Source organism: Macaca mulatta, chromosome 15 (assembly GCF_049350105.2).
Source record: "Macaca mulatta isolate MMU2019108-1 chromosome 15, T2T-MMU8v2.0, whole genome shotgun sequence".
Taxonomy (NCBI): Eukaryota; Metazoa; Chordata; class Mammalia; order Primates; family Cercopithecidae; genus Macaca; species Macaca mulatta.
In genome coordinates this window covers 12,554,577-12,576,646 of record NC_133420.1, presented here as the reverse complement: position 1 = coordinate 12,576,646, position 22,070 = coordinate 12,554,577, and the positions used below count along the sequence as shown (strand labels likewise).

At 45.8% G+C, this 22,070-nt stretch overlaps 1 pseudogene; it reads right to left on the bottom strand.

Annotated features, from left to right (window-relative positions):
- Positions 1-1,056: 1,056 nt before the first annotated feature.
- LOC114675847 (uncharacterized) overlaps positions 1,057-22,070 on the bottom strand; it is a 30,795-nt pseudogene continuing 9,781 nt past the window's right edge.

Genomic DNA, 22,070 nt, shown 5'->3' with positions numbered 1-22,070 from the left:
TAGAAAAGCTTCACTTATAGAACTTCTTTCCTGTGGGAGTTTTCACATGACGTTTCAAGTGAATGTGAAAACTGAAAATATTCTTGCAGTTTCTAAACTATTAGAGTTTTAATCCTGTGTACGTTCTTGTATTTACAAGGTCCAGCCAGCTATAGTGTGCATTTTCATTTATCCTTGAGTGGGGATGAGAGAAATGAAACATTCCCAGATTCTGGACATTCATAGGGTTTTCTCAGGAATGAGCTGATGTCTTCAAATGGAACTAACACAACTGAAGGCCTTACCACAAATTTAGATTCAAAAGGCTTTTCTCCACTCTGAGTCCTCCCAAATCTTCAAAAACAGGAAAATCTGAAGGCTTGGCCACATTTCCTACATTCTTAAGGTTTCTCTGCAGTGTTAGCCTTTTCATGTTTATGAGGGAATGGGAAAGAGTAAATGTTTTACCACATTTCTTACATTCATGGGGCTTTATTTATTTGTTTGTTTATTTTGAGATGGATTCTCACTCTGTCGCCAAGCTGGAGTGCAGTGGCACAGTCTCGGCTCACTGAAACCTCCGCCTCCTGAGTTCAAGTGATTCTCCTGCCTCAGCCTCCTGAGAAGCTGGGATTACAAACATATGCTACCACACCCAGCTACTTTTTGTATTTTTAGTAGAGACGAGGTTTCACCATGTTGGCCAGGATGGTTTCGATCTCCTGACCTCGTGATCCGCATGCACAGGGCTTTCCCCAACCCAACGTTGCTTTTTATGTCCTTGAAAAAGAACTAAGACAACTGAAATGTGCCACCATGCCCAGCTAATTATTTTTATTTATTTGTTTTGAGACGGAGTCTCGCTCTGTCGTCCAAGCTGGTGTGCACTGGTGCGATCTCGGCTCACTGCAAGCTCTGCCTCCTGGGTTCGTGCCATTCTCCTGCCTCAGTCTCCCGAGTAACTGGTGTTAGCCACCGTGCCTGGCATTATTTTATTTTTTCTAGAGACAGGGTTTCACCTTGATGCCCAGGTTGTTTCACGCTGTTTTAATCCGGGCTGGTTATGAACTCCTGGGCTCAAGCAATACACATTCCTTGGCCTCCCAAAGTGCTGGGATTATAGGCTGAGTCACTACACCCAGCCTCTATATCATGACTTCTTTCATGGCGAGTAAGATGACTGGAACGAATGTAGGCTTTACCGCATCTCTTACATTCATAGGATTTTTCTCCAGTATGAATTCTTTCGTGGAGGTGAAGGGAACTGAGACGACTGAAGGCTTGGTCACATGGTTTACATTCATAGGCTTTCTCTCCAGTATGAGTACTTCTATGGTTACAAAGGGAACTCAAATGACTAAAGACTTTGCCACATTGTTTACATTCATAGGGTCTCTCTCCAGTATGAATGCTTCCATGGTCAAGAAGGGAAGTGGAACAGCTGAAGGCTTTATCACATTTGCTACATGTATAGGGTCTTTCTCCAGTGTGAGTCCTTTCACGCGTCTTAAAAGAACAAGAAAATCTGAATGTTTTCCACATTCCTTACATTCGTAGGGTTTCTCTCTAGTGTGAGTTCGTTCATGTATTAGACAACAACCGGAAACAGTGAACGCTTTACCACATTGTTTACATTTATAGGGTTTTTCTCCTGTGTGAGTTCTCTGATGTCTTTCAAATGAATTGAGAAAATAAAAAGCTTTCCCACATATCGTACATTTATAACTGGATTTCCACTGTGCATTATCATGTGTCTTCTAACACCTGGAACAGAAACGAAGAGTTTCCCACACTGTTCACATTTATAGTGCTTCTCTCCATATGGTTTGTATCCTGAGTGAGCTAAGATGTGCCTATTAAGGAGAGAATGACGTACAAAGACTTTTCCACAAATACTTCATTCACATTGTTTTAATCCAGCAGAAATGTTCTCATTCAGATCAAGCATTGGAATTTGGCTGACAACAGTCCATACTGACTACCGTCTTTGCTTTCACACAGTCTCTGTATGATATGATTTCTGTAAAAACAAATGTAAAGCACATAATTATTGCTTGGTTTAATAACTTTCTACTTACTAATAGGTCTTGGACTTACACTGCTACCAATACCAAGGAAAATGCTTTTTTTTTTTTTTTTTCCATGACTGAATTATTTGAAAGTAAATGGGTTACTACTGAAAACACAGCTACCACTTGCATGGCTATGACCAAATTAGTAACATTCATGTACACAATTTTGTAGTACTATTTTCAAGTAAACTGTTTTCCAAACACTGACTGCTACACTGAAGTACATTGCATTTCGGGTGAAATTTTTCTAAAAAGAAATAAATTTCAAGTGACTCTCATTTGTTTTGATTGCTTGTTTTTAAGTTCATGACAAGCTAAGATTCCTTCAGAGGACTTTATTTCCTCTTCTCAGTGCAAGTTATCTTATATCTTTCCCAGGTTTTTCGAAGTGGTCTTCAATATTCTGGTCTTTCCATTTGTTTCCTAAAATACAGACCCACAAAATTATCATGAATTATTACAAACTATAGAAACATTACTAGATTTAATGTTCATTGTACACAGTGCCCATGCCTGATTTCTTCACCAAATCATTCCCTTGCCACATTCCAAATCACAAATAGCACTGATGATAGGGAAATACTTCTGTAATTAAGTGAAATGTGTTGTCATTCTCAGCTACAGAAACCGGGTTCCTGCAGGTTTCCTGCATCACTTCTCTGCAGAGAATCTTCTGAGAAGAATCTAGCAAAGCCCATTCCTCCTGGGTACAGTTCACAGCCACATCCTCAAAAGCCATGGAGTCCTAGAACATTCCACACATGGGGATAGAAGGATGGGTGAGACTGACAGCACTGGGAATCTGTACTCAATCCATAAGCTGTTTGCATGATTCTAAAATTTCCAAGCATTTATTTTGTGCCTTGATTGTCAGAACTCTTACTCTGTTCACACATACTCCCTCCCATACAGCAGTACTAATGCTAGAATCTAACTATTCAAAAAGGCAACAGCAAATTAGAAACACCCATCTTATTAGAGAATCCAGGGAGTAAGATGTGCTGCGAGGAGTTACCTTTTAACTTCACTTTGTACATTTCTAGTATCTGTCATAATAAAGTCCTACCTGATGTGCATAAGGGAGTTAATATTATCAGTCCTGAGACTACTTATTCTTAAAAACGTCTGCTCGCAAAGTTCCATCTTTATATTAGTAACTTACATTTTGAAAGGGATTCCACCAACCCTAATAAGAATGACTCACTGCATGTAAATGGCTTATGCAATGTATTTGCCAAAACTTTTTCTGCTGAAGGTCTATTATTTTGTGTCACTGCAGTGGTGCTTAGGGAACCAGACACCAAAACACTGTCTGAACACTAAGTGTTCAATGAGTTTCCCTGGTAGACAATATTTTACACGTGCTGTCACTTGTTAACTGGGGAGTTGAGCCCATTCCATGTAATTGCACCAAGACAGAGTAGGCTCGTTAAATTTAATTGAGTAGTAAATAAAACCAATAATTGATATTTGACAATACTAATAGAACAATTTTTAAAATTTCTATTGCACAATGTCAAGGCAGAAAAGAATAAGAGGAAATACGACACATGTTTTTTAAAATGACATTAATGTCATCACTTCCAGATGCTATTCCTATGAAATCACATAAATTCCCAAATCAGGTTGTTTTTAGGCAAGAAAAACTACTTTTTCACACGTAGTAAAAATGACAAATGTCTAATGATTTTTAGCCATCTAAAAAAAGAGTGATGGCTTGTCTAACATACTTCTAAGATTTTCAAACGAAAATATTCAGGACAGCACAGTATTAGCAGAGAGATGAGCAAGCAGACCAAGGGAAAAGAAAGTCTTAATGACCCAGCATTTATATGGAAAGTCAAGGAATGATAGAGTAGGCACTGTAGAATAGAAAAAGAAATCACATGCACTTTAAAATATGAGGCAAACCAGGCTGGCATCTAATTGGGAAAATGCATTGCATTCTTCTCTATTCCGTGAGCCATAATCAACTTATCATCCATTCAAATATGAAAGATAAAACCAGAACACTTTCAGAAGTTACAGGAAGATTTTTTTTTATGAAGGATTAGGCAGAATTTCTTTTATGTAAGAAAACAGTGATAAAGGAACAGACAAACTCAAACATATTAAAATTTAGGGAATAAAAAGAAAATACAATGGGCAGGGCATGGAGGCTCATGCCTGTAATCCCAGCAGCTTGGGAGGCTGAGGAGGGCGATCACCTGAGGTCAGGAGGTTGAGATCAGCCTGGCCAACATATCAAAACCCCGTCTTTCTGTTGTTTGTTTGTTTGTTTGTTTTTTGAGACGGAGTCTCACATTGTCGCTTGGGCTGGGGTGCAGTGGCAACATCTTGGCTCATTGCAACCTCCACCTCCCGGGTTCAAGCAATTCTCTTGCCTCAGCCTCCCGAGTAGCTGGGATTACAGATGCCTGCCACCAGGCTCAGCTAATTTTTTTGTATATTTTGTAGAGACAGGGTTTCACCATGTTGGTCAGGCTGCTCTGGAACTCCTGACCTCATGATCGGCCCACCTTGGCCTCCCAAAGTGCTGGGATTACAGACCTGAGCCACTGTGTCAGGCCTAAAACCCCCTCTTTACTAAAGATACAAAAATTAGCTGGGTGTGGTAGTGGGTGCCTATAATCCCAGTTACTCGGGAGGCTGACATAGGAGAATCACTTGAACCTGGGAGGCGGCGGTTGCAGTAAGCAGAGATGGCGCCACTGCACTTCAGCCGGGCTACAGAGCAAGACAGTGTCTCCAAAAACAAAACAAAACAAAACAAAACAAAACAAAACCCTCGAATATCCAGATAAGAGGATACAGATGTGTCCACTGTCATTAATTCTTCACCATGCTACAACTGACATTTTGGTGAATCTTTGTAAATCATCAATTTATCTATCACACTTTTATTTCACCAGTAACATTGATAAAGCTAAGTCCTACAATTCCATTTGAAATTACCCTTAAAAAGAACAGACCTTTAAAACTTACTACACTCACTCTGGGGAAGAAATAAATACGAATTTTTAGCAAATAAAATACACCATTTTACCTTGCCTCTTTGGAAATAGTATGTTTATCTTTCAAGCTGTACTGATAAAATGTATCTTACAGTCAATGAAAAACTGAAACACAAATAAGCGGACAAACCTTTTCAAGGTAACAAACTCAGGGAGAGGCAGTGCTGACTCCAACACAGAGCTTTCTAAGTGTCACGGCAGCCATTCTATCCCTCGGGACACCCATCCTGTTCAGTAAAGTGCTCAGTGACCACGTAGGAGGCACTGGCACTGCTCTTTGTCCTCCTGTGCGCCTTCAGTGCATTTTCATGTTCAGGTTATTGCACATCCTCTCTGGGGTGGGTTTTCCTTGTCCTTTGGGACAGTTTTTCTCTCTTCACAAGTCTGAGACAATCTAGAGAGCAGAAATCATTTCTGCCTTTTCCTCTCAATATCAGTATCCCATTGGCAGACCATCAATGTGTCTCCGAGGAATAAAAGCTCCGGCTGGAGGAACAGTTTTAATGACCTAATTTTAATGACATTACGTTGAATTGTCCATTCATTTTAATGTCCTAAAATTTTAATAATCCCAAGGGGTCACCATTTTAGATAAAACTATACCAAGAGATTCCTCCAAGGTCAAGAGCATCCAGCTGCTCCCCTGAGAGACTCTACCCCCTACCTCAGGCTGTCCTTGGCGATGAGATGACCCCGGGGCTGATAGTCACTAGACCCTCCAATAGACATGGCCACTGTGGGTATCCTGGGTCATCCCCAGACAGTTTTAAAATTCCAGGACTAGAGAAAGACAGGAGGGTGGCTGAGGACACAACACCCTGTAAAGTTTTCACGGAGGGACCAAAACCTAAAGACATTTAGGTAATATGTACACTTAGGAAAGATGAAAAGAAGAGAGGCACAAAGATTTATTTTACAGTAGAGTGTCAGATGATTTATTCTCCACTTTCCTCTCATGTAAAATGCTTGTAAACAGAAAAATATTTTGGCCAAGGTGGCCCACGCCTGTATTCCCAGCAATTTAGGAGGCCGAGGCGGGAGATCAATTAAGGTCAGGAGTTCAAAACCAACCTAGCCAACATGGCAAAACCCTGTCTCTACTAAAAATACAAAAATTAGTTGGACGTGGTAGTGGGTGCCTATAAGCCCAGCTACTTGGGAGGCTGAGGCAGGAGAATCGCTTGAACCCGGGAGTCAGAGGTTGCAGTGATCTGAGACTGCACCATTGTACTCCAGCTTGGCGACAGGGCGAGACTCCGTCTCAAAAAAAAATATATATATATATGTATATATATAATATACATTTATAATTATTACATGTAGATAGTATTTGAAGTCATGGGACTGACTGTAGGTAGAAACAAGAGAAGGGAAGGAAGTTTGTATATTTATATATAATTATATAAAATTAATATACATAATTATAATATATAAATATATCGTATAGACTGGGCACAGTGGCTTACACCTGTAGTTCCAGCAATTTTGGAGGCCGAGATGGGCAGATCACCTGAGGTCAGGAGTTTGAGACTAGCCTGAGAACATGGAGAAACCCCATCTCTACTAAAGATACAAAAATTAGCCAGGCGTGGTGGTGCGTGCCTGTAATCCCAGCTACTCAGGAGACTGAGGCAGAAAAATCACTTGAACCCCGGAGGTGGAGGTTACGGTGAGCCCAGATTGCGTCATTGCACTCCAGCCTGGGCGACAAGGGTTAAACTCCGTCTCAAAATAAATAAATAAATAAATAAAGCAAGAAATATGTATTTATGTCTAAATATATAATTACAATACATAAATGTGTATATAAATATACATTTATTATAAATTTATTAATATATGAAATATGTTTATTTCTGAGATAGGGTCTGGCTCTGTCACCCAGGCTGGAGTGCAGTGGCACTATCATAGCTCATTGGAGCCTTGAACAGATGGCTCAAGGGATCCTCCCACGTCAGCCTCCTGAGTGGCTAGGACTGGATGCACAAACCACCATGCGTAGCTAATTTTATAATTTTTTGTGGAGACAGGGTCTTCCTTTTTTGCCTAAGCTGGTCTTGAACTCCTGGTCTCAAGTGATCTTCCTGCCTCAGGCTTCCAATGTGTTAGACGTGGGCCACTGTATCTGGTCTAATGCATTTTTTAATTTGCGAGTTCATATTATTTGATATTTCTAAGTACTGAATGTGTTGAACAATCAACTTGCAGAATTCCTGAACAATGGATGGTCAGCTTTCATGTCCTGGTTCAAATCACCCCAGCACACCACGGCTAGAAACCTTTCAGCCAACTTCCAATTATGTCTCCCGGGGCAAGACAATGTCACTTGGCCGATCCCCACTAAGAGGGACTCTGGAAAGGCAAGAAACTATTCTGTTCTCTATAATGGAACAGACTAGGGAGAAGGCAGCTGGGAGGGCCAGCTGGGTCCTCCAACCAGCAGTGTCCACCATCGACCCACTTCCCTAGAACTACACCGTGCTGGGCATTTGGGACACTGTTATGAGCAAGAGTTTCCATTTTTGTTCTCATGGGACCTTCATGCTAGTGGCAAGAGACAATTTTTTTTTTTTTGAGACAGAGTTTTGTTGTCACTCAGGCTGGAGTGCAATGGTGTCATCTCGGCTCACTGCAACCTCTGCCTCCTGGATTCAAGCAATTCTCCTGCCTCAGCCTTCAGAATAGCTGGGATTACAGGATTGCACCACCACGTCTAGCTAATTTTTGTATTTTTAGTAGAGATGGGGTTTCACCATGTTGGCCAGGCTGGTCTGGAACTCCTGAGCCACTGCACCCAGTCAAGAGGGAGATTTTAAATCAATAAGTAGAATTGTGATGAATGCCAGAAAGAAGAATGTGTGATGGGGAGGGGACCTAAGTTATTGTCTCACATTTTAACACTTTTGTAGGCAGTAACTAAAAACTGAGAAGCTTAAAACAAAACACACCTTTAAGCCAATTTTGGCAAGCTAGTAGTTGAGCACATTTTAGCGCATCCTGTGTTTGGGATCTCACGCCAAGCAGCTGGGAGGCATCCTCATCTGAGGCTCCACCAGGGCAGAATCCATTTCCAGGTCCACTGAGGTTACTGACAGAATTCATTTCCTCAGACCCGCTTGGCAAGGGCCCAGCTTTTTGCTTCCTTGCCTACGGGGGCCCCTCCAAAGGTCCTTTCTCAGCACAGCATCTCCTTCCTGGAGCGCCTGCAGGCGGAACCTTCCTCTCTAGTGTGCGAAGGTGATGCACCGTGACATCGCATTGCTTTTGCCAGGCTCTATGGGTTAGAAGCCAGTCACCGGTTTTGCTCGTACCCAAGGTCAGGAAGACTATGCAAGGGCATAGGTTATTGGGAAGTCAGTCACTTTAGGGTGTGGCTGCCACCACTGAACTTGGTGAGAATTTAAGGGTTGGTAGGAGCTGGCCAGGTACAGGGGTGAGGGTGTGTCAGGCAGGGGTGAGGGCATGGAGGGGGATGCAGAGGTCTGCATCCTGGAATGTCCTTTCACTCCCTGAGGTTTTGTTCTCCTGATCCCTGAGTACATCCCAGAACACGGTGGGGCCCTAGCAGGGGAGAGGTAGGGAAGCATGTGTTGTTCATCTGGGGAGCTTGTTAGGCAAATCAGATTAGGGGCCAGGCTTTCAGAGTGTGGGAGTGATGAGTGTACAGGTGTCTGTGGGAAAAGCGATGGGGATGGGGTCAGCCCCAGCCACCATGAAGACCTTAACTGTGCATCCACCCATCCCAGCAGCCTCCCTAAGTGAGTGCCTTCAGGGTGCAGGTCCTGTTTTGCACATGGAAGTGAATCAGAGTGGGACACTGCCTTGCCTTAGAGAGGTCACACTTCTCCTTCTTCGTTTTTTGTTTTTTTGTTTTTTTGTGGTTTTTTGGTGTGTGTTTTTTTGGGTTTTTTTGTTTTTTGTTTTTTTTAACTTGCAACAGAGTCTCACTCTGTTGCCCAGCCTGGAATGCAGTGGTGTGATGTTGGCTCACTGCAACCACTGCCTCCCAGGTTCAAGCAATTTTCCTGCCTCAGCCTCCTGGGTAGGGTAGCTGGGACGATGGGCACGCATTACCATGCCTGGCTAATTGTTGTATTTTAGTTTCACTGTATTGACCAGGCTGGTCCCAGTCTCCTGGCCTCAACCGATCTGCCCGCCACAACCTCCCAAAGTGCTGTGACTACAGGCGTAAGCCACCACACCGGGCGAGAGGTCACACTTCATGCCAAGTGGGTGGCAGCGACTCAGACAGCACCCCAGCTGGTGCTGGGAGTGAGGGGTGCTCAGTGTCCTAGGAAGGCAGAGGGCTGCATGAGAGGTTCGGGGAGGAAGGACTGGAGGAGGATTTGAGATTTTCACCTGAGCAGCTGGGTGGATGGAGGGGCTGTTTACAGAGAATCACAAGAATGTGGATGAGCAGGTTAGGGCACTAATAAAGCACTCTGTTTTGGCCCGCGGAAAATTGGAGATGCTTCCCTGTGTCCAACTGGGGCTTTGGGAAAGGTCAGGGCTGGGCATCTGACTGGGATGGATGTCTCTGGCTGGCAGCAGAGCATGTGGATGGTTTGTGAAGCCCGGAAGGGCATGAGATTTCCTGTGGCAGTGCCCACTGCAAATGGAAGGGCATTTGGCCTGAGCCCAGACATATACAAGTTGGGCAGAGCAGCTATGGAGGTACAGAAAAACCAAGGGTGTGGGGGCACATGAAGCAGGAATCTCAAATAAGATGAGGAAAGAGGTTTTAAAGACGATCAGGGCTGGGGACAGTGGTGCATGCCTGTAATCCCAACACTTGGGGAGGCTGAGACGAGAGGATAGCTTGAGGCCAGGAGTTTGAGACCACCCTGGGCAACATAGGGAGACCCCATTTCTATAAATAAATACCATTGGTACTTGGCATTTCGGGTGGGGAACAGCAAACACATGAAAGCTCTGAGGCAGGAAAGGGAAGTGATTAGTGCTTGCTCCTGGTTCCTTTATCAGACCTTAAAGAGATGCAGAGACATTTCAGGTACTCCTTGGCCGAGCTCCTTCAGGGAAGGCCTAAGTTCGCTTCTACTTCCCATCTATTAATTTTTTTTTTTGGAGACAGAGTCTCACTCTGTCGCCCAGGCTGGAGCACATGCAGTGGCACGATCTAAGCTCACTGCAACCTCCACCTCCCGGGTTCAAACGATTCTCCTGCCTCAGCTTTCCCAGTAGCGGGACCACAGGTACACGCCACCACGATCGGCTAAGTTTTTGTATTTTTAGCAGAGATGGGGTTTCATCTTGTTGGCCAGGCTGGTTTCGAACTCCTGGCCTCAAGTGATCCACCTGCCTCGGCCCCACAAAGTACTGGGATTACAGGCGCGAGCCACCGCGCCCGGCCCTTCTTCAGTCCTAACGCCCACCATACGTGCTTCCAAATGTTTGCTGAATGACAAGGTGAACGAGTGAATGGGACTACGTGACTTCCGGTAGCAGGCAATCCTATTCCTTGGACCTCAGTTTCCTTTTTTGTAAAGCAAGCCTGTCTCTCGCTCTCTGCCCTAAAAGCCTGAGTTCTGGGCTTGAGATGAGCGCGTCCTGTAGACCAGACTGCAGGTGGACGTTGAGCTGGGTCTTCTAGAAGGCCAGGATCCGGTCAGCTCTTGGGTCCAGTCCTCCCGCGGGACACGGTACGCCCAATCCCAGCGCCGCCCCGCCCAGCCTCCATTTGTTCCCCCAGGCCCCGCCCTCTCCGTGCAGCTCGCTCTCCGTTGGCCGGGGGGCGGGCCCTGGGCGCCCGCCTCCGCTGGGGGCGGGGTGGCGGGCGGCGGGCGGGGCCGTGTGCACCTGCAGGGTGTGTGTCCCGGCCGCAGCCCCGCGCCAGCTGCAGCTCCTTGCTCCGAGCCGGATCCTGAGCGGGGAACACGCGCTGAAGCGGCGGCGGCGGCCCCGCCCCGGGACTCCATTGTTGAGGCTGCCTCCGCTCTGTAGGCTGCTCAGCTGCGCTCCAGTCGGCCCAGGCGCCGCGGCGAGGAGCGGGCCCTGTGAGCGGGCGGCCTGAGGTGAGACTGGGTGACGGGGTCTGCGGACCGGGCGGGGTTCTCTACGCCGGGCGTGGCGGCTCCGAGTTGGATTCCACAGGGTCCGAAGTCGGGATCCGAGGTCCTTGCGCCTGGGCTTTGTCTCGGCCTCGGGTGGCACCGGGGGCTTCGCGCCTGCTGCGATACCGCGTGGGCCTGCGCGGGGGTCCCTGTCGCCCTGCGGGTGGGGGCCGGTCCCCACTGCTCCCCGGCTCCCCGCGTCTGCCGCGGAGGGGACTGCATGGACCCGGGCGCTGGCTTCTGAGCCGAGATGACGTCACTGCACTCCAGCGTGGGCGACCGAGTGAAACCCCGTCTCGAAAAAAAAAACTTGGTAAAGTGTTTTACCCAGCCTAGGTACGTGTGGTAGAGCCGAATGAAAGCTTAGAAAAAGATGACTTGAGAACTAGCCCAGCAGAGGAATCAGGTGGGATGTGTTGTTACTGAGTAAGTGAAATTTGCACCTGCTTTCTCCCAGGCCTCGTTGAGTTGTGTACAACAGAGAGCTCAGGTGTTGGGGGCAGTTGACCGGTTGAAGAATGCATTGCTATTATGGGAGGAACATTGGGCTTTGAAAAAGCAGAACTGGATCCACGTTCTTGCCTGGTAACTCTAACTATCATCTAGTTTGTAAAGGGGAATGCAGTTCACTGAAAAATTCTTATGACAGTGGGGAAAGGATTGGGGCGTCTGCATTGGTTTGTGTAATATAGGTCATATGAATGAGCATTTAGGCTGGAGGCAGGCTTTTCATCTCTCTAACTTTACTTTCACAGGACAATTCCATCATGATATGAAGATTTTTGAGTCAAAACTACATTATTCTGCTATGTGTTTCGGGGCAAATTTATACATACAATTTGCTTAAATATTTCAGATGATACAAGAATATACGTGTGGGGTAAAAAGCTGAAATTTGCATTCCGCCTTCTCTAGAAGTAACCATTGTGAATAGTTAACTCAGTATTCCAGCTATTTTGTATACTATAAATACACTGTGAACATTTGAGTGTATATAGACATGTATGTTACACACAGTTTTAGAGATGGAATATTGCTGTGTTGCCCATGCTAGTCTCAAACTCCTGGGCTCAAGTGACCGTCTCGCCTCAACCTCGCAAAGTTTTGGAATTACAGGCATAAGCCACCGCGCCTGGCCTGCATGAGTATATTTACTAATTGCTAAGTTACTCTGTTCAATACGTGTCTATTGAACTCCCCCATGTACCAAGCATTGTTCTGAATACCTTATATGCACCAATTCACTTAATTTTTAGAGCAGCTCTATTATTGTGGCCCTTTTACAGTGAGAAAACTGAACCACAGAGAGGCTGGGGACGTCGTCTAACATCACACAGCCGGTGCTGTTGGAATTGAGGTTTGAACCCAGACAGCTGGCTTCAGATCTCTTAGCTGTTATCATAGATGGCACACCCAAACCTTAGGGCCGCCTCCCAAGCCTTGCCTCCGATACGGGCTCACCTGAGCTCTGCGAGAGCCGTGTATGTGAGGTTTCTTTCCTCTTTAAGAACACAAGTCTTGGAATTGTCGCAGACCCTGGTAGGACCTCTTGAGGACCAAAAACAGGGATTCTTCAAGCCTGCTCCAAGGGCCAGATCTCTGATTTAGCTACTTGGAAGGTAGACGTGGAAGACAGTAATTTTACCAGAACAAAAAGTCAGGATGGCTGGGCTGACTCGGCCAGATGCAGTGGCTCATGCCTGTAATCCCAGTACTTTGAGAGGCCGAGGCAGGTGGATCACCTGAGGTCGTGAGTTCGACAGCAGCCTGACCAACAAGTTGAAACTCCGTCTCTACTAAAAATACAACAATTAGCTGGGCGTGGTGGCAGGTGCCTGTAATCCCAGGTACTTGGGAGGCTGAGGCAGGAGAATTGCTTGAACACGGTTGGTAGAGGTGGCAGTGAGCTAAGATTACGCCACTGCACTCCAGCTTGGGTGACAGAGTGAGACTCCGTCTCAAAAAAAGAAAAAAAAAAAGAAGAAGAACAATGGCTAGGCTGACTCATAGGGAAGAGGCCCCACAGCAGCCGTAGGACCTTGGCCACTTGGGTGGAAAAGAAGGAAGGAAGAGCTTCACCCATGGCGGTGACCTGGACTGCAGAAACCACACTAAACAGTGCACATCCTGGAGCCTGGCCACCCCATTTGCTTCTCTTCTCCTTGGGTAGAGGGCGTGGGGAGCTTTCTAGCCCGGAGGCTGAGCAGCGCAGCTTCTAACCAGGGTAGGCGTTTGTCTGTCCCTGGGAATACAGACAGCATTCTCATAAGCAGCCCAAATCCTCCTGAACAGCTTTTTGTAGGGCGGGGCGGGGCAGAGGGTCATTTTGACTCGTAGGTACCTTTTCCACTTTCACTGCTGATAACTGTGTTACAGATTAAAGTTTTGTTTTTGATACTGAAGAGGGCTTAAGAGAGTGAGCTATTATGGCATATCTAAGTCTGCTAAAATAGAACCACGGGGTAGTGTAGGAAAATCTCTTCTAAATTATGGATCATATATGGTGAACGTTAGAAGTCATGTGTACCTAAGTTGAAAAATCAAACCATGTCTTGTATTTGGGTGACCCCGGTAAGTCTGGATGTCACTGCACCTTGTGTGAACACAGGATGCTGAGGTGTAGGGATCAACAGGCTTTTTCTGGACATCTTGCGCTTCTCTCTTGGAGTAAAGTGGGGCGACAGTAGGAGTGCTCAGCTGTTGGGCCCCTAAATTTGTCAGCTGTTTTTCCTGTGGGATTCCATTTAATGCAATCTTGGAGGTAAAATTATTTTATTGAAGATGAAGATAGAGGCTTAAAGAAGTTAAGAAAATTGTTCAAGGTCACGTCAATTTTTTATTTTTATTTTTATTTTTATTTTTTTGAGACTCAGTTTTGCTCTTGCCCAGGCTGGAGTGCAATGGCGTGATCTCGGTTCACCACAACCTCTACTTCCCAGGTTCAAGTGGTTCTCCTGCCTCAGTCTCCCGAGTAGCTGGGATGACAGGCATGCACCACCATGCCAGGCTGATTTTGTATTTTTAGTAGGGATGGAGTTTTTCCATGTTGGTTAGGCTGGTCTTGAACTCCCAACCTCGGTTGAACCACCCGACTCAGCCTCCCCAAGTGCTGGGATTACAGGTGTGAGCCACCATGCCTGGCCGAGGCCATGTAATTTCTTAAGTGGAAAGATGAAGTACTTGATGAACCCAGAAGTTTGACGTCAAGGCCCTTGATCTTTCCATAACACGTGGTTCCTTCCCTGGTTGGTGGGAGTGACTGAAGAACTTAAGGAAGCTGTGTTTTGTGGAAAGAGGACCTGAGGGGTGTATGGTCTTTCCAGGCTTGGAATCTGCCATGCTGGGCTTCTGAATTGTATAGCGTGGCCATATAGAGAGAAGCCCCTCATTTAAGACTTGTTTTTTGGGGGAAGTAATGGAAGGCTGCCCACATGAGACAGGCAGAGGCGACTTTCTCAGAACTGCTGTGGCAAGGGAGTTGGCACCATCACTTGCGTGTGGCACAGACTGATATGCAAGTGAATGGCGGATGAGGAGTGGGGAAGCTTCAGGATGGAAAAGAACGGCTCCCAGTGGAGGCTGTTGTGAGGGCTGGAGGCGGCTGTGCAGAAGCGGAGTGTCCTTGGTTGATTAGGGGTATATTTGGCTTTCTCTGAATGATCCTAACTGGAAACAGGGGCCAAAGTTAGGGTGGCTGTTAGTTTTGAGTCAAGTCCTGGCCACCTAGGACAGAGTCGTTTCTTAGTTTCTGGGTTGTGGATAGAGAGCAGTCTGGCTTCCTGTCTGAAGTGCTAGCCTGGCTGGCCTCCTGGCTGTTTACTGTAGATAGGGGATTGGTTTCCTGGGTGGGCAGCTACAGGTTGTGGTCTGAGTTCTGTCTTTCTACATATGATCAGGCATGATCTGTTTGTATATTCAGTCCCTTATTTTTCTTGTCAGTAAAAATATCAAAGGACAAATTGGATACATTGGGATGTCTGTGTCCCCTGGAGGAAGTTTTCACGTTCACATTTAATCAGAATGAATATAAACAATTGGGCCATTTATCTTGAAGGTCTAAAATAGGAAGTCTTCAACAATACTACCTCGGCGCCCTTGCCTGTCTGTCCATCGATAGGGAATGTGTTTTCATCCACCGCCGGCTCATCGTCCACCAGTTTGTGGTTGATCCACTTCTCTATACGTCTTGTCTTGTGTGCATCTCATTGTTTGCTAGTGTTAGCTTTCCCCTTCGTCAGTGTGGTTTATTTGTGTAGTATCTGTTGGTAGGAAGTTATTTGTGGAATTTGTGAATGGAAGGGACCTTGGAGGTCTGCTAGGTCAGCCCAGTGATTTTCAAGATAAATGGAAATACAGGGAAATGTTCCAGCTTTTTTGGTGACAAAACCAGGAATAGAAAGCAGTGTTCCTTGTACCACAATGTCATTGAAAGACAGCTCAATGTGCGCCTAAAATGCAGAGTAACTAACTTTCATTTATCTCTGCTTCTGACTCTTGTTATAAGACATTTTAAATTGACCTTAATGTGTTAGCAGAAATATGAAAAGTCCCGACTTGTTTACATATAAGGTACTTTGTCGCCTACTCATTTGGTTGTTTTTTTCAACAGGATTGAAAAGACATTGTTATAAACTGAATGTTTATGTCTCCCCCAGATTCTTGTACTGGAGCCCTAACTGCCAGTGTGATGGTATTAGGGGGTAGGACCTTTGGGAGGTGATTAGGGTTAGATGAGGTCATGAGCATGGGCCCTGGTCTGACAGGATTAGTGCCCTTAGAAGAAGAGAAACCAGGCCAGGTGTGGTGGCTCACACCTGTAATCCCAGCACTTTGGGAAGCTGAAGTGGGCAGATCATGAGGTCAGGAGATTGAGACCATCCTGAAACCGTGTTTCTACTAAAAATGCAAAAATTAGTTGGGTGTGGTGGCACGTGCCTGTAATCCCAGCTACTCGGGAGGCTGAGGCAGAGAGTTGCTTGAACCAGAGGGTCGGAGGTTGCAGTGAGCTGAGATTGTGCCACAGCACTCTAGCCTGGTGACAGAGCAAGACTTTGTCTCAAAAAAAAAAAAAAAAAAAAAAAAAAAGGAGAAAGCAGAGAGCTCCCACTGCGCTGGTGTGAGGAAACAAGAAGAAAGGTGGCTGTCTGCAAGCCAGGAAGAGGTCCCTGTCCTGGAACTGAGTTGGCCGACACTTTGATCTTGGACTTCCAGCCTCCAGAGCTGTGAGAAATAAACTAATGTTTAAACCACATAGCCTATGGTGTTTTTTATGGTATTTGCCTACGGTATTATGGCCATCTGATTTGACTGATACAGAGATGGTTCCAGAATACTGTATCCTGTATCTAAGTTGGTGATGCCATGAAAATAAACGTGGTAGTTCATTCCTTTATATAAAGATAGCGCCGTGAGCCCAGGGCCCTTGCTTGTGTCTTAGTTGTGTCGTTTTCTTATAATAGCTTCCTAATTTCTCTTCTCCCTCTCTAATTTATATTATATATCTGGATTAAATCATATAGGGTATGATTTTATACTTTATGTCTATACAAACTTGTAGTGATTTTATTTCATTTTATTTGATTTTTGAGACATGCCCTTGCTCTGTTGCTCAGGCTGGAATGCAGGCGTGCCCTGACAGCTCACTGTAACCCTAAATTCCTGGGCTCAAGTGATCCTCCCGCCTCAGCCTCCTGAGTAGCTGGGACTACAGGTGTGCTATCCTGCCTAGCTAATTTTTAAATTTTTTGTAAGGATAGAGTCTTGCCGTGTTGTCCAGAGTGGTTTCAAACTCCTGGCCTGAAGCAGTCCTCTCGCCTCAGCCTCTCAAAGCACCGGATTACAGGCTTGAGCTGCCACACCCGGCCAAGTGATTTTTCATTGTTAAGATCAAGGACAGGTTCCCTGGCTTGGCATTCAAGGCTCATGATCAGGTCGTGATATGCAAGTTTGGGTTTCAGTGTTTCCATTCCCGCCATGAGCCTTGCGCTCCAGCTTGTTTCCTAGGCCCTGTTGTGAAGCGCAGCCTGAGAGCTGCACTTAGAATTTGTAGCTTCTCATCTCTTCATCGTCTTCGCCTATGTTCTTATCTCCATCTGGGCCATCGTCTTCGCCTATGTTCTTATCTCCATCTGGGACATCGTCTCCACACTTCTGCCTCTTTATATCTTCTCCATCCTTCAAGACTTGAAATACTCGCTTCCTTTACATGATCCCCGCTGTGACATCCAAGCTAGAATTAATCCTTCTTCCTTTGAACTCTGATAGTGCTTAATGTTTTTCATCCTTTAATTATACAGCAGTCCTGTGTGTTAGATATTATTATTCTCCCAGTTTTTCATAGTTACTTTGAAAATATTTGCTATAGTCATATATTTTGAATACGTAATATGAGCGACATTCAAAAGGTCCTGGAGAGTGAAAGGCAGTCCTACTCCCATCACTGCTCTGTGACCACTCTTGCCAGTTTTTGTTTGTTTGTTTTTCCAAGGCAGAGGCTTGCTCTGTCACCAGGCTGGCGTGATCTCAGCTCTCTACAACCTCCGCCTCCCAGCTTCAAGCGATTCTCCTGCGTCAACCTCCTGAGTAGCTGGGACTACAGGTGTGCTCCACCACGCCCACATAATGTTTGTATTTTGAGTAGAGACGGTGTTTCACCATGTTGACCAGGATGGTCTGGATATCTTGGCCTAGTGATCCACCTGCCTCAGCCTCTCAAAGTGCTGGGATTACACGAGTGAGCCACTGTGCCCAGCCTATGTGTCTTGTTTTTAAAAACACAGATGTTGGCATAAGATAAACACGGTTGTCCACCGGTAAGTATTTAGGTTGTTCCCAACCGTTTGGATTAATCAATGCTGAGTTGTACATAATTCTTGCATATTTGCGTGAATATGTTCATAGGATGCATTGCTAGAAATGGAATTGTGGGATCCAGTGTTCTGCGAATTTTAAATGTTGATGGGTGTTGCTGGATTCCCTTCTGTTAGGGCCATACCGTTGTCTCACTGTCAATGTGTAAGGGCGCCTATTTCTATTTCCTTGCCAACAGTTTCTTCTCAGCTGTTTTCTTTGACATCACACACACACAAATAGCCCCCTTGTTCCATAAAACATGGACATTTTACATTTCTACTTAAAGTGTGCGCACACTGACTGAAGCCCTGTGTTGCAGTGATGTGTGCTGCTAGGATTGTGGCTCTGTTTCGAATTTGCTAGCCAGGCTATAGCTTTCCAGGCAGGTATTTTTTGTTCATGTTGTTGCTGCCATTGGGCTGTGTGAATTTCCCTCCACTGCCCAGCCAGATTTCCTTTCCAGTGGATGGGCTTAGTGTCTCATCCAGCAGCCCTGTTTCCTGGTGACCTGGGCCGAGTGTCTCTTACAGCAGCCCTGTTTCCTGGTGACCTGGGCCGAGTGTCTCATCGGGTAGCCCTGTTTCCTAATGACCTGGACCGAGTGTCTCATCCGGCAGCCCTATTTCCTGGTGATCTGGACCGAGTGTCTCATCCGACAGCCCGTTTCCTGGTGGTCTGCGCCGAGTGTCTCATCCGGCAGCTCTGTTTCCTGGTGATCTGGGCTGAATGCCTCCATGAGAAGTTACACCCATCTTCTCCAGTAGTGCATCTTTTCACAGCAAGCAAAACATTTTTACCGCGTTTCTAGTGGGACAGGCACTAGCTCTTTTCTGGGCATCAGGAGACCTGGCTTTGTTCTGGTTCAAGCCACAGCTGGTGAGTTACCAAAGACAAGTCGCATCTGGTCCCTGGTCCTTTGTTTTATAAGTGGAATCACAGTCCGAGTGGACATCACTGCCCTGGTCTCTATGCAGTGCTGAGTGTTGTGGGGATGATGGCTGAGTGTCAGGGTGCATTTCCACCACTAGGGGATTACAGTCCAGCAAAGACACAGGAGAAAAACTAACAGCCCCGGGCAGGTACACAGAACCAGAGGAGTTTGGAAGGGTGGTTCCAAGCTCCTTGGTGTGATTGATGTGATCACAATAAACATTTTATCTCTAAGTCTTGGGCCAGTGGACCAAGAGAAGAGAGAGCTGGTGTTGAGTTGTAGTGAGAGGTGCGTGTTTCGTGTGCCTGCTGAGCCTGGCTTGGACTCAATTCCATTAAGTCCCATTCCATTTTACCTTCTGTTTCCACCTTTTTCATGCTCCTGCTTGTTTCTCCAGAAAAAATTGTAATAAATTCCTTTCAAAAACTTTACAAAAGCCATAGATGCTTATTGAAAATAGTTCAAATGATATGGAAGGCAGAAAGATAGTGTTTTTCTGTTGTGTGTTTGGATGAATGTGTCTTTGGGGTAGTCACTATTAACACTGGGTGTATTTCCTTCCAGATCTTTTCCAGTGTACCTACAAATATATATGTACACTTTGTAAAAAACAAAATAGTACCTGATAAACACTGAGTCCCCCTACTCCCACTGCGCAGTCTACATGGACATCCTTTCATGGTGATACGATGAGACCTGATCGACTCCTTTTGTTCGCTGGAGTGGCGGGTAATAATAGCTACAGATAACTCACCTTCAGTGGGCATTTACCATGTGACAGCGTCTGTGCTCCAGGCAGGCTACATGAAGTGGGTCTTAAGGCTTTTTACAACAATGCTATGGGTGAACACAGTAATTGTTAACATGTTGCAAATGATAGAATTGCAGTAGAGAGAAGCAAAGCTGCTTGCTCAAACTCATGACAGAATTCCCGAGAGAGAGAGAGAGAGAGAGAGAGAACACTTTTAAAACAATTGTTATAGTCAGATGATTTATGATCATTTGAAGAAATAGTGCATTCAGTGAATACATTTCAGGGTCTGGTAGAGTCTGGGAGCTGTTCCTGAAAATGCACTGGGCTAGAGATAAGGGAGAGGTCCATTGGCCCTGGGCCCCTAGTGCAAGGAGGGAGGTCCCGGGGAAAGGGGGCATGGAGAGGAGGTCTCTGAACAAACCTTGCAACATCCATTTCTGCTGAGTCTGGTCCGAGGTCTGGTTCTTGACATGTACACTTTTCAGAGATACTTGGTTTTGATTTTTATCATGGTTCACCTGAGCAGCAATGGTTTCAAACTGCCTGGAGATGTGGTCTGGCAGGCCAGTGCTATGCCCATCCTTCCCGCTCATGCAGGAGGGGAGTCATCCTGGGACTAGAGGGCTTCGCCTGTAATCAGCTATCTCATAATAAGTGGATTTGATGCTGGTTTCGCTAAGTCAGGAAACTTCTCATTTGGAAGGAAAACTGATATTTGTTTTTGGGTTTTGCTGAGGAGCCACAGGGTTTAGAGCAGGGACTGGAAGTTTGTTGACACACACGTGAGCGCACTCAAACAACTTCCATGAAACGTGGAAATAAACACAGTGTTTCAGAGAGGTCCCTGGCTTTGGGATATAAATATTTCTGTAACAGAATGGCACTGGATGTCTGCTGTATTTTTTTCTCTGCTATTTTGGCAAGATTTATTTGGGTGTGTGTCTCCTGTACAGCAGGTATGACATCAGTTTTTGCCACCAAGTATTTACAGCCCTTGGTGCCTCCTATGTGGGTCACTTTTATGCTGTGGTTTCTTTGGGGAAATTGCAGGTCTCCTACCCAAAGCACATTGCCCATTTCAAGGTGCTCCTGGTTTCTGAACACCTGTGGCAGTGCCTTCCATGTGGGTGAAGCCAGCCGAGAAAGTACCCCTCCCCAGGGGGTGGGGACTGGTGATTGCCTGAGTGAGGAAGCCAGGTATGAGCCCTGGACTAAAACTTGTGACCGACTGCTTTTCCTTCCCCTCCTCTCCCTCCTATTTTTCCACCACCTCAGCTTTTTAAAAATTTCTTATTAAAAATTAAGCAATTATTTCTGTTTCCTTTATTCTCTATTCCTTGCTAATCGTATGCAGAGTGAGCCTGGGACAGTGGAAAGGAAAGTTGTAGTTAGCTTCAGATGATCCTACCAGTCCCGCATTGAGGGGCTTCCGCCAGGCGGCATTGTCATGTGGCGTTGTGGAGGTTCTCCTTTCAGTCCTCAGCGTTAACCAGCAGAGGCAGGTGGTACTTATTCTTGGTTAATGTTGAGAAAATTGAGCTCAAAGTGGCTAAGGGAACTTCCCAAAGTCACATAAGAAGTAGCAGAGTAGAACCAAACACAGATTGTCTCTGAATCAGGCAGGTTGTTAGATTACAAAATGGGCTCTTAGTTTTTGGAGGTCAAATAGCTGAACAGACACAGATATTTCTTTTTTCTTCTTCCTTTTTTTTTTTTTTTTTTTTTTGAGCTAGGGTTTTGCTATGCTGCCCAGGCTGGTCAAGGCTCAAGCTGTCCTCCTGCCTTAGCGTTCTAAGTGCTGGGCTTACAGGTTTGTGTCACCACACCCAATCGAACAGACATTTCTTTAAAGAAGACATACAAATGGCCAAAAAATATGTGAAAAAAATGCTCAGCATCACTTATAATCAGAGAAATGCAAATCAAAACCGCAGTGAGGTATCATCTCACCTGTTAGGATGAGTATTATCAAAAAGACAAAAAGTAACAAGTGCTGGCGAGGATATGGAGACAAAGGAGCTCTTACACACTGTAGGGGGGTGTACACTAGAGCAGCTGGCTGGGCGTGGGGCACACGCTGACATCCCAGCACTTTGGGAGGCCGAGGCGGGCAGATCACCTGATATCAGGAGTTGGAAACCAGCCTGACCAACATGGTGAAACCCCGTCTCTACTAAAAACACAAAAATTAGCTGGGAGCGGTGGATCATACCTGTAATCCCAGCACTGTTGGGCGGCTGAGGTGGGCGGGTCACTTGAGCCCAGGAGTTCAAGACCAGCCTGGCCAACGTGGTGAAACCCCATCTCTACTAAAAAATACAAAAATTCGCCAGGTGTAGTGGCGGGTGCCCGTAATCCCAGCTACTCAGGAGGCTGAGGCGTGAGAACCACTGGAAC